We start from the raw sequence: 13,839 nt of genomic DNA, 5'->3' as shown, positions 1-13,839 counted from the left end.
CGATAAAATGACCAATCTTACCGCATTTGAAGCAGGAGCGCTTCCCCTTTGTCTTGTTCTTGTTGGGGTGCTCCTTGCAACCCTTTAGCGTCGTCTTGAACCTCTTGATGATGAGGGCCATTTCTTCATCATTAAGCCCGGCCGCCTCAACTTGCGCCACCTTGCTAGGTAGTGCCTCCTTGCTTCTTGTTGCTTTGAGAGCAATGGTTTGAGGCTCGTGGATCGGACCATTCAATGCGTCATCCACGTATCTCGCCTCCTTGATCATCATCCGCCCGCTTACAAATTTCCCAAGAATTTCTTCGGGTGACATCTTGGTGTACCTAGGATTTTCACGAATATTGTTTACCAAATGTGGATCAAGTACAGTAAAGGACCTTAGCATTAGGCGGACGACGTCGTGATCCGTCCATCGCGTGCTTCCATAGCTCCTTATCTTGTTGACGAGGGTCTTAAGACTGTTGTACGTCTGTGTTGGCTCCTCCCCTCTAATCATCGCGAATCTCCCGAGTTTGCCTTCCACCAACTCCTATTTGGTGAGAATGGTGACGTCGTTCCCCTCATGTGAGATCTTGAGGGTGTCCCAGATCTGCTTGGCATTGTCCAAGCCGCTCACCTTATGGTACTCGTCCCAGCACAATGAGGCTAACAACACAGTAGTAGCTTGTGCATTTTTATGAATCTGTTCATTTATGAATAAAGGACTATCCGAGCTATCAAATTTCATTCCACTCTCTACTATCTCCCATATACTAGGATGGAGAGAGAACAGGTGACTACGCATTTTGTGACTCCAAAATCCGTAGTCCTCTCCATCAAAATGAGGAGGTTTACCAAGTGAAATGGAAAGCAAATGTGCATTTGAGCTATGCGGAATACGAGAATAATCGAAAGAGAAGTTTGAGTTAACCGTCTTCTTTTTCTCGTAGTTGTTGTTGTCATCCTTTTGGGAAGAAGATGACTCGTCGCTGTCGTCGTAGTAGACGATCTCCTTGATGCGCTTCGTCTTCTTCTTCTTCCCATCTCTTCGTTTGTGGCCCGAGCCTGAGTCGGTAGGCTTGTCATCTTTAGGCTCGTTGACGAAGGACTCCTTCTCCTTATCATTGATCACAATCCCCTTGCCCTTAGGATCCATCTCTTCGGGCGATTAGTCCCTTTCTTGAAGAGAACGGCTCTGATACCAATTGAGAGCACCTAGAGGGGAGTGAATAGGTGATCCTGTAAACTTGAAACTTAATGCCACAAAAACTTGATTAGAGGTTAGCACAATTGAGCCAAGTGGCTAGAGAAGAGCCTTTGCAAGACACGATAACCACAAGAAGATCAATCACAAATAGACACAGTGGTTTATCTCGTGGTTCAGCCAAGTTCAGCACTTGCCTACTCCACGTTGTGGCGTCCTAACGGACGAGGGTTGCAATCAACCCCTCTCAAGTGGTCCAAAGACCTACTTGAATACCACGATGTTTTGCTTTGCTTTACTATATCCCGTTTGCGAGGAATCTCCACAACTTGGAGTCTCTCGCCCTTACACTTTGATGTTCACAAAGAAGCACGAAGTAAGGAAGGGATGAGCAACGCACACAAGACACGAAATCAGAGTAACAATAGGCACACAAGTCGCAACAAGAGCTCACAACACAACTCGATGAGTTCACGACTCAAATAGAGCTCTAATTGCTATCACAAAGAATCAAATGCGCGGAATCGAAGTCTTGGTGCTTAGGAATGCTTAGAGAATGCTTGGTGTGCTCCTCCATGCGCCTAGGGGTCCCTTTTATAGCCCCAAGGCAGCTAGGAGCCGTTGAGTGCATTCCAGGAAGGCAATTCTTGCCTTCTATCGCCTGGCGCACCGGACAGTCCGGTGCGGATTTCTTTCCTTCTTTGGCGAAGCCGACCGTTGGCACTTTGGTGCCGTTAGCGCACCGGACACAGTCCGGTGTTCCCTTCCGACCGTTGGCTCGGCCACGTGTGTCGCACGGATCTCGCGCGGCCGACCGTTAGCTCACCGGACAGTCCGGTGCACACCGGACAGTCCGGTGAATTATAGTCGTACGCCGTTAATCACTTCCCGAGAGCAGCAAGTTCGCCTGAGCCAGCCTGGTGCACCGGACACCGGACAGTCCGGTGCACCCAGACAGAGCTGACTTTGGCTGAACAAAGGCATCTTTAATTTCAACTTGATTTTTCCTGTTTCCAGCACTTAGACACAATATATTAGTCTCTAAAACAATGTACTAAGTCTGAGAAACATACCTTTATACTTGATTTGTACTTTGTCCACCATTTAACACTTAGGCACTTGTGTTGGACACTAAATCACCAAAATACTTAGAAATAGCCTAAGGGCACATTTCCCTTTCAATTGGTCTACTAGTTTGGAAATTATGCTTCTCACAAGTCCAGTCTCGAAATCTATCCAAATTCTATACAGATTTCGAAGATGACCTTGTTTAACCAAGTTAAACTGAGAATCAGTCCTTAGTAATTATAGGAGAATTGTAGTAGTTTTCTTAAGATTTTCAAAAAGTATTGGATCACCCTTTTTGGTGGTCTAGAGGTCAAGTTATAGATATTTGAAGTGTGATGCCCGAATCTGTCCAAATCTAGACATAGAAGCTTGTTTGTGTTGACTGCCTTTGATATGTATTGAATCAATCTGAGATGTCTATAAATGATTTGTATACAATTTTATTAGCTTTTTAGAAAGTTTAGGATCACCTATTTTGAATGCCTGAATCTCTGGTTATGGTTAAAATTAGCAATGATGTATTGTTGTCCAAAAATATACAATTGTTAGGTGTTTGAAATTACTCTTGGTTGGCTATGTAGGATTAGTAGTTCTTGTTTAATTAAGATTTGTAGTTGCTAAACTCAAGTAAAAAGTTTTCCCATGAATGATGTGCTATGCAAATAATCTAAGAAAATATTTAGTGCTTCTAGCACTTTGTCGGTAAGAGTTATTAATGTTGCTTGTGTGAGTTCCTAATGTATGGTGACATTAATACTTTGTCTTAGTAAGTTTAATCTTATATGTTGTTTATTTAGATTACTGGTTTTGAATGGTGTATTTTGATGCTCAAGTTAATAGATCATAGAGGTTAGAGATTTACTTATGGGTCATTAGTAGTGTGTTAAATTGATTCCATCATGCCTTATTGTTTAAGTGTCTTCACCTGCTACTGGAGAGTTAGTAAAAAAATAGTATTGTAGGTTTATATATAACCCTAAGCCTTCTCATACCATTGCTTAAGTTTTTGTTTGAAGAGTGAAATATTCATGTAGATATAACCATGTAACTCTCCTAACTAGTAATTCATCGGTTATGATGCTTGTGACTTGGAATTAACTTTGTATATGCCTTATACTCATATCGTTGCATATGAAGTGTTTATTGAAATACCTTATTGTATATGGTTGATTCATTTCTTTCTTAATACTTGCTCTAGACCTTAGTGGCTTGGAAAGGAGGTAAATACTTTCGTAAATATAATTGAACTAGTGACTATTTAGGCCTTATGTGGGTATGGTGAAATCAATAATGCGATGAAGGTTTAATAGACAAGAGTACCTAGTATTATTGTAACACCTTAAAATCCATCTGTTAAAAACAATTTGATTTTATTTGATAAATCCATTAGAGAGGAAAATTATCTTTAAGAATTAGGAAAACATTCGTAAACAACCAATTAACTTTTTGGAGTATACAAAATTTTCACTCAATTGCTTGATGCATTCATTTTTGAAGCATGGCTTTTGTTTGTTAATTTATTTTAAAGATATATTTTTGTATTTGGTCTATTTTTGCGTGGCCAAATATATTCAAATAAATAGTGCTTGCCCTAAAATTATTTGTTTTCAGAAATTGGTATTTTATTTGTGTAAGTTTTATTTCTAGATTAATTATATTTTTCTGAATATTTAAATATATATCTCTACTACACTATATGTTTGTAGTGTGGGCATCCACACCGACCATGGTGAAGCATGCCCCCGCCCCCGGCTCTCCTCTCTCCCGCAAACCCCGCGACCGCAATCCCAGCGGCCCCTAATCTCCTCTCCCCTCGCCCCAGATCGCCGCCCCCACTCTCCTCTCTCTCCCGCACACCAAGCGGCCGCAATCCCAGCCACCCCCGAACTCCTCTTTAATCGCCCTAGATCGCCGTTCTCCATGGAGGGCGCGTGCTGGCCGGGCCGCGAATCACGAATACCCCGCGACCACGCCCCAGATCGCCGCCCTGGCTCTCCATGTATGGCTCATCCGCGACATCCCAATCTCCGCGGCTCCGTCGTCCATGGAAGGCGCGGCCCCCCCCCCCCCCCGCAGGGAGCTCCCTTGTGGGAGAGCGGACCCAGCGATATTCTCGATTCCATAGCGGCCGCGCCCTAGATCCACTCTCCTCTCTCCTGCAATCCCCGCTGACACGACCCAGATCACGACCCTCGCTCTCAATCCTCGCCCACGCTCTCCATGGATCTAGGTAATCGGTCCTCGCCCACGGTCCTATCTGCTCGTGTGGATCTGATTGAGGTTTCCATCGACGGGGTAATCGGTCTCGCTCTCGATCCTCACCCACGCTCTTCAGAAAATAGTGAAAAGATGTCTGCTTGTTGGTTTCTTTTGATTTCTCTACTCATTTTCTCTACATGTTTTGCAATCCTTGAAAAATCATGTTTATTGGAGCATCTTATTGCATATCTGTTTTTGCTCTTCTCTGTTCGCTTCCTATTTCTTGGAAGCATTTGCTATTCTCTATCTTTGAGATTATGAATACTGCCGAATCCATATGCTGGAAAACAATTTCTTAATTGTACCCTTTTGTATATTCAGGCAATTGATCACATAATTAATTCAGCTGCCAAATCGAACTACATGTCTGCTGGGCAGATATATGTTCATATTGTCTTCACGGATCCAAATGGTGCTGTTGTTGGAGTTGGTGCCCAACACTCACAGGTTTTTGCACAAACTTGCCTCTATATGGTTGCTCTGTTGTTGCTGTTATTCTTTAGAAGACAAATTGTTATGCCAAATGATTTAATGTTTTGAAAGTCTTTACTGGGATATACATTGACAAGGGATATATCAATTGTAGGATTAAATAGTTTGTTACATGAGTTATTTATCTCCATACTATAATGGTTTGTCTAACTATTCTAAAAATAGAAATAAAACGTAAATGTGTTCACTGAAAGAGGTGCCATGACAAGAAGTCCCCACCAGGACATCATTATCCCCCACGCCCCTGTACTCTAGAAATTTGGGGTTAATCACCAGACCACAAGTGCAATAGTAGTTTGAAGGTACCTTGCGTATGTAATAATAGTTCTAATCATCATTAATAAACATGCAACAAATTATTGAGGTTACCTTGCATTAGTTTACATGGATGTTTATTTAATTTACTGCTTTAAGAAGCAATCCTAGATCCACATCCAACTGTGCCTCCCTGTATTATGTATGATCTATGGAGATCATGCTATATCTTCATGGATCCACATCACCTCAACGGGTAGCTAAAAACCATCCGCATCAAAAATATTAAGCAAATTAGACATGCTGGCCTATCAGCTTATTTCTGGTATAAAAAACTGAGGTCATTAAAAAAGAAGAAAATATTTTACTTTTGCTACAGCCTGCTAGACTGGACCCCGTTGTGTTCTTCCTATGATCAGTCAGTCAGTCACAAATTTAGAGCATGCAAATCAAGTATGTTTGTCCATTCATTGCCCATCATGAATCCCAGACAAATATTGAGCTTGACTCCACGCGCATGCATGCACTTTCCGAAGTTTTTTCATTAACTGAACAAAGACATTTCAGAGTGAATAAATGAGGCTCCATACACTTCAGTTCATTGAAACTGAATTGCTCTTGTATACTTCATTTCATGCTTGATTCGAAGAGTAAAGGAATACTCGGAGCAGACCCAAGAAGGCGACGACCAACATGTTTTCAAGTTCTCAAGCCTTCTTGATGATGAGGTATATTCCACAATCCCACCAACAATTCCATATAGTCATTTCAGTTAATAAATGAATAGATTACACGCCCATCAGATGATCTCATGTAATTTTCCTTATCGGATCGAAAAGATTGTGATATTCATGATATAACAGCAAGGACTGATTGCAGCAAGACTTGAAGATTTAGGGAAGAAAGAGGAAAGACTTCAAGAACTGCCACTTCTACATGATATATCTGAACTAATAGAAGCCTATAGCTATAGGAAAGTTGGCCTGAATCTTGTAAAGCTTCAAAAGTACATCGATGAACGTTTGGGTTATAAATTTATAGATTAATATTAGCAGCAAATCAAACCAGCCCTACTGAATTTATGGAGAATATGGTCTGGAAGTTTGAGAGGGAGGCGTGGACGGTTATGCAGAGTAGACAACACAATGTGCAATGGGAGTTCTTTCTTGTAAGCTACCATTTGGGTTTCAGTGATTTCTTTTCCTCAACTTTTTTCAACTGGATGTTAAAAATGTCATCTTGAATAATTTGTCAGCTCACACTGGATTGCATTGCTTGATGGTTGATTTTGTAAAAAAAAGAATTTTGGACGTACTTTTCATCTTTTGGAAAGAAATAGAACATCAGGAATGTATAATCCAAACAAACACCCCTAAATTAGTATCGATAATAGGTCAACATTCTTCAATAAACAGATGATGATGAACAAAATATCCTTGTGCATCATGATGTTCCTCTCGCTAATTTTCCGCTATGTATTGCTTGGATGGATTTTAATCTAAGAGGTGGTGAAAAGGTAAAACTGCCATGTTAAAGTAAGGGGTACCATTTTATTTCTATTTTTTCATCTATGTTAGTTCAGTGCACAATCAGCTACTACTACCACCTCGGGGTCTGGGGTCACTTTAGTTATTTTTGATTTACTACCACCTGGGGGTCTGGGGTCACTTTAGTTATTTTTTATTCGACTCATAGAGGATCAGTTATTACAGTTGTAATAGTTGAAGGTGAGAGTATAACTTTTTTAGAAGATGGCCTATTTCTGGTGCGGTATGTTTTCATGTGTTAAGTCATAGTAATAACATTTTTTTGTGAAACATGATATGAATGTGATATCATTAGTGTTCTCTTACACATCACGTCTACCCTAACCAAACTTGGTTGAGGCCAAAGGCTTTTGTTGTTCTTGTATTTCATTGATAACAAGATATCTTAGTGACATCTAACATTCAAGTTTAATACAACAGAGACTTATCGGTATCTCTAAAAGGATTAGATTAGTGTACAAGGTGTCGACATTTGTTTATGATTAAACATTATATATTTACTCTTTATAAATAATTTATTGATATGATAATGTTTGTTCGACATAAGTTTAATTTATAATAATATTACATGTTTATATCGTTCCATGTCTATGTTTAATCATGGATTTTACTGTCACCATTGTACTCACGTAGCCCGTCGCTACCGTCCAGAGCGATTGGAGGCTCGTCAATTTATGTTCCGTGGCATCGCACGGGCACGTACCTAGTATTTATATATTCATATAGTTAATAAAAAATAAAAAAATGAAAACTAACCCTAGCCGGATTCGGCCCAGCCGAGTGCCCTTCTGGGCGGCCTCCCACCTGACTTCCCCCCCCCCCACTCACTTCCAGGCGGGCCCGCTCGGCCCCTTGCCTCTCTCTCCTGCTCGGACACGCGCGCCTGCACTCAGCGCCGCGCCGCGCCGCCCATGAAGCCCACCGCGCCCGTGCCCCCTCACCTCCTAGCGCCTGCTCGCCTCCCCACGGTTAGGAGCACCAGAAGCCGTCGGTCCCTTCCTCTCCCCTCCCCTCCACTCACCCCCATCAATGGAGGAAACGGTCGGCACCATTAATGGCCGCCACCGGCCTCTCCCTCCTCTCTCCCTGGCTCTTCTCCTCCCTCTCTCCGTCTATAAAAGGTAGCCCCGACTAGAGCTCTCTCCCTCCCCTTGTCCACTCTTTCTCCCTCTCCTCTCTCTCCCTCGCCTGTGCACACCGACCGAAGCCGCCACCATCCGTGGAGCTCGCCGGACCGCGCCACCCCGGCCACGCCCAACCTCGTTGCGCCCTGCCTGAACTCGTGGCGCCCTCGCCGCATCGTGCCCCGGCCGCGCCCGACCTCGCCACGCCGTGCCCCGCCGTCGACCGCTCCCTGCTCAAACACAAGGACTGGAGGTTGAAGATAACCTGATTGTTTTTGTTAATACCTTCAAAATTATGTTTTGAATTAGTTCATGAATTTTGTAATTATTTTTTGTAATTTGGAAATATTGTGATTTGGAATTCATGTCTGTAAATGATTGATTTTGAGTATATGTGCGATGAATTAACATATTAGTATCAGTCATGTTATTACAATTATGTTAGAATTTTGGATCAGAAAGAAGAATGACAGAATTTGGTAGACCATGTGTTAGTGATGAAAACACTAGATGAGTAATTAACTTTGTTTTTTATGAATTTTAGAAGTTGTCAAGAAGTTTATACTCATAAATTCATATACTTAATTTAGAGCTACTAAATAAATAATAGAAACTTTATTAACACGAAAGTGATAAGTAGTACAGTGTTTGTAATAATTCAAATGTCGTAGTCTAATCAGTGGTTGAATTTATTATTAAAATATTTTGACCTCTAATTATTATAACGACATTTTCTTTTAGAAAGAAAAGATAGAACTAAAATGAGATCATTGTTAATAGTAGAAATAATTAAGTAATAATTAATTTATTTCTATAGAATAAGTTAAATCATTTCATCTAAGCCATGTTATGTAAACTACTTTTAGTCGAATGTCCACATAACCTTTACTAGTGGCAACCAAAGTAGAGCTATAGTTTATGTCATAGCAAATAGATTACCATAAGTATGGTTTGTGTGGTGAATGTTATTCATGTAATGGTGAATTTTTATTTATTTGGTGAATGTTTTCTTTTGTATGTACGATATGTGAATCTATATTAGAAGTGATTTCGTGGTAGAAGACTAAAATACGTTTGACGACGATCTGCATGACACCTTTGAGCAAGGTAAGTGGATTCTCCCTCTGCATTTTTGTTTGCACCCAAATAATACATATAATAATATTTACTTTTGAATATTTGTATAATTTGATGGGTTTTGCCTAAATAGAACTACTTAGAAATACCAACCATTTTCCTAGTTTAACCTCGAATTAAAGTAATACTTAGTATTTATGATATTGCTCAATTTTATCACTATGATGCCACTCTTTGAAGGTATTATTGTTTGTAAACGAAATGTATATTGTTGTTTTAATCCAATGATTAAATCAGATCAAAGTTTATTAAACAGAACATGTTGTGACCACCTAAGATAACAAACCATGAGTGCTATCATGGCTCTGGTTTTGGTAATTAGCTTAATACGCTTAGTACTTAGTAACCTTTCCTGAAATATGGGCAAGAGGGGGTCGGCAGTGGTGGCAGCTCACGATAACATGGGAACGTAGTCTTGGCTAAGCTGCCTCGCTCAGAGTGCCTCCACACTGACTTGGAAACCTTAGTAGGTTGTTTTGTATTAAGTGTGTTTTGTGAAAGCCTCATATTGGATCCCTATCCATTCACCTCGGTAGTGTTTAAGGGTTCGTACAGCCCAGACTAGATGGGATACATGGCTTATGGGTAAAGTTGTACCACCTCTATAGAGTGTAAAACTGATATGTCAGCCGTGCTCACGGATAAGAGCAACCTAGACCCTCACATGATAATTACACTCAAATATGGAGAATAAATCGTGATCCGATGATTTATAAATGGTTTGCTTAAGTGGTTTCACTTAGTGCTTTTGATATAATCATATGCTTATGATTAATTGGGATATTTTGGGATATACTTACAATTAGTAAGTTAGGTGTTGTTAATAAAATATTGACCAACTAAAATGCTTACCGCATAACCATACCTACCTTGTTAAACTTGCATAACTCCTTCCACTTGCTGAGCCCCCTCCATAAGTGAGCTCAGCCCTTGCTAATATTTTGATCAGAAGTTGATGAGGAAGATTTTGATGTGGATGTTGACGATTACTAAGTCTAGCAATGTGCCGGTCATCTTCGTGTGGGAGATTGCTCCTGATATTTTTGTTGTACTGTAATGATGAAACTATTTAAGACATTTATGTCTAGATGATGTAATAAATTTATTACTCTCTTTACACCTTTTGCATTGTCTTTTGATATATTACACTTGTGACGTCAACATATGTGTGGAAAATGGATCCTGGCACACATATGCTATGCATTCGGTTTTGCCCCTAAAACCGGGTGTGACATAGAGGGAGCCCTTGAACCACATACTTAGCCAGTATATGAGCATGTTCATTATCTAGCCTCAGGATATTCTTCAAAATACTTTTCCAGGGCTGGGTTCTTTGCTTTCCTGGTCTTATCAACATGGCATGTAATGACTTGGGAGTCAGATTTGAGAATTGCTCTTTTTACAACCATTGCTTTAAGCTTTCTGAAGCCTAGCAACAAAGCTTCGTATTCAACAATGTTGTTTATACATTGGATCTATAATTTGGCTATGTATGAAGTCTTCACTTTTGATGCTGTTGGGGACTTGTTCTCAAATGCTAAGAGTTAAGAACAAGGCAACATAGAAAATGTTAAATGTTAAAGTCCTTCGTCCTTCGAAGCATTATCTCCCTTCGGATATAATGAATCCCGGACGAAGGTTATGAAGGACAAGCCTTCATAAACACAATAAATGATGGAGAAGGATTCATACATAAGATATAAAAAATAATATAAATACTTTAAACATTATTATCAACTTATTTTTATTTGAGTTACTGTATTAATAATAACAAATTATAAATGTACCTTCGACTCGAAGGAAAGCAAGGGTACAAGCGTGATGTGAAAGCAAATGCCAAGTCAGCGTGAACAGTACGGGGATACTGTTCACCTATTTATAGGCACGGGACGCAGCCCATGTAAAATTACACCCATGCCCTTTACATTTGCTAATGACCCTATAGTAATCCATCAAGGTCTGAATAGCCTTTTCCTTTTTAAGTCGGTTCCCTTTTCTGCTGTCATGCCGAAGTTCTCCTGCACATAGCTTCGGCTCTGCGCCAACCTTCGTGTTCTTTGTGCCTCTTCATGTTGTAGTTCTGATCCAAATCCGAAGATACCTGTTCATGTATTATACTCCAGAAACATTGTTAAATCATGTTTTTGAGGACCTTCGGAAGCCGAAGGCCCCCAACAGTAGCCCCTCGTAATATTAATTTGTTAGAATGATAAATTCAAATTGCGATATGGACGAAGGCCTTAAGCCGAAGGTCCGAAAAAACACCTTCCCTTTGCTAGAATAGCAATAGTCAATGACAAGTGGGGCCCTGCCACTTGCAACGTATTGGGCGTATAAATAAGAACGCACCGCGAGCACATTTAGCACTCTTTCTTGTCGTCTGCTCTTGCCTTCCTAATTTTTAGCTCTTTGCACACCAACGCTTGCCTTTCTTTTTAAATTTTTAAGCTTCGTCTTTGAGAGCACTTTCTTAGCATTTTTGAAGATGTCTGAAGACAAGAAAGCTGTCGTTGAGTCGAAGCTAAGCCTTTCCAAAGAGATGAATCTCGGCTTCCTTGAATAAATAGCAAAGACAAACACAGAGAAGATTACTAAGGAGATTTTAGAGGGCCCATCTGAAGACACTGGTGATAGTGATAGTTATGATGTGGAAAGTGGCGGTGAGGATTCCGAAGATCGACCCTGGCGACCAAGCCATGCAGTTTTTGGAAAATCAAGCATTAAATAAAGCCATCTTGTCAATATGAGGGGTAGATATTTTTGGGATTTATCTATTGTGAGGGCTGACGAAGGATAGAAAACTTGTCCGACTCCCGAGGAGAATGCAGTCGTGATATTCCAAAGTTTCTTTAAGGCTGGGCTTCGGTTTCCTTTGAGCAGTTTTGTGGTAGAAGTTTTGAAAATATTTGAAATCTGCCTTCATCAAATTACTCCCGAAGCAATCATAAGGATGTGAGTCTTCGTATGGGCCATGAAGAGCCAAGGTTTGGAGCCAAATGCAAAAAGTTTCTGTAGCATGCATGAGTTATTATATGAGACAAAACCCTGGGGTAAAGAGCAATACCATAACAATTTTGGCTGTTACAGCTTCGGTGCCCGCTCTGAGTCAAGCTGTCACGTGCCAACATTTTGGACGAGATGGCCTGGGGACTGGATGAAGGAATGGTTCTATGTGAAAAACGACTTGAAGACACGAGAAGATATTAAAGATATCATCATGCGCCCCATCTGGCAGCGTTTTGGCCTTTGGAAACCGAAGGTGGATATTGACGAAGCAGCCAAACAATGCCGGAGAGCCTTCGGTGTAGTTTGTTCTTTCATCGGAACGAGGGATTTGATCCAGGAGCATATTTCCTTCAGAGTATGGCCACTTGTGGAAAAGTGGGAAATACCAAAGGAAACCATCAGCAAACCTGACGAAGGTGGACTAGTTAGGCTAAAATATACCTTCAGATATGGAGATCAGTTTGTCGAGCCAGATGATGACTGGCTGAAATGTATTGAGGCCACAAGCGATGAACTGCTTGGACCATATTCGAAGGCAGAAGATACTGCTCTGTCTGCAGCCTTCGGAGGCTGGAAGAAGAAAAGGTTCAATCGAGTATTTGATGCCATTGGGTTCGTCTATCCTGACTATCGTTACCCAACACGGGGTCAAAAAAGGAAAGATACAGCTTCTGTGAAGGAAGCTGCTTCAGCCGCTCTTAATGAGCCATCGCCGAAGAAGAAAAAGATGAAGGTTCTTACACACCAGCCACGCTATATTGAACCGGCCACAGTGCCCGAGTTTGTCGGTGAAACCTCTTCGGCCCCCGAAGCCAAGGAGCCGACTCCCCTGCCGAATATTGAAGAGCCGGTCATAATGCCGGAGATGGAGAAAATAGAAGAACTGAAGGCTAAAGAAACAAGGACATCTGAAATTTTAAGTCCTTCAGCAAAAGTTGAAGTACCAAAAAGCCAAAAGGGTCCAGCAATGACCCCTAAAAGAAAAAGGATGGTTAATGTACTGGATGTATTGGAGACAATAAAGTCTTCAAGCATTACTCAGAAGAAAATTGCCAAAACTCCCGAAGTACAAATCGAAGCCTTTGGTGCCGAAGCTTCAAAGCACCAAGCTGAGACTGAAGCTGGGCCTTCAGAGCCCGCCAAGGTGAAATCCTTGGAAACCAAAGAAACAGAAGCAACAGAACAAATTTTGGCTGAAGAAACTGGCACTGCGGCCCCCGAAGCATTTTCCGAAGCTTTCAATTATATTTTATGACATGCTTCGGGGAAAGAGTTGACTGAAAAAGAAAAGCAAGAGGCTCAGTTCTATGCCCAAAAACTGAAATATCCAAAGGGGGCATTGATATTCAACGGCAGCGGAGAAGAAGACTTCTTGTATTGTCTCCCTGACAGCAAGGAGATTTCTGTCTGTCGGGAGATGAGCAAGAGCTTCGGATTCCCAACATTAGAAGACGGGCTCTCGGTGTTGTCCAAAAAAGAGTTGGCCGACAGCTTGGCGTACAATAGCTTGAAGGTGAAAAAATGAGATCTTTGTATTATTCCTTGAAACCAAAATTTTTCGTTTGCCTGAACTTATTAACGCATTTTTTACAGGGCCTTATACTTAGCAATGCCCTCAGGGCACAAAAAGATGCCAAAGACGAAGGGTGTACCATAGCCTTGAGCAACCTTCTTTCCGAAGTAATTGAACTAAGAAACGAAGGTCTCGAAAAAGATAAAATATTACATTCGCTGGTGAATAGAATAAAAGAAGACGAAGCTACTTTCA

At 41.0% G+C, this 13,839-nt stretch overlaps 1 long non-coding RNA gene across 1 annotated transcript; it reads left to right on the top strand.

Annotated features, from left to right (window-relative positions):
• The first annotated feature begins 4,583 nt into the window (after positions 1–4,583).
• On the top strand, positions 4,584–6,626 carry LOC109940932 (uncharacterized). Its single transcript, XR_002263700.2, has 3 exons — positions 4,584–4,957; positions 5,907–5,985; positions 6,121–6,626. It is a non-coding gene; the product is annotated as an uncharacterized lncRNA (long non-coding RNA).
• Positions 6,627–13,839: the final 7,213 nt, after the last annotated feature.

This window comes from Zea mays, chromosome 7 (genome assembly GCF_902167145.1).
Source record: "Zea mays cultivar B73 chromosome 7, Zm-B73-REFERENCE-NAM-5.0, whole genome shotgun sequence".
Lineage (NCBI taxonomy): Eukaryota > Viridiplantae > Streptophyta > Magnoliopsida > Poales > Poaceae > Zea > Zea mays.
The sequence above is the reverse complement of the archived record's forward strand: the minus strand, read 5'-3'. Positions and strand labels throughout refer to the sequence as shown.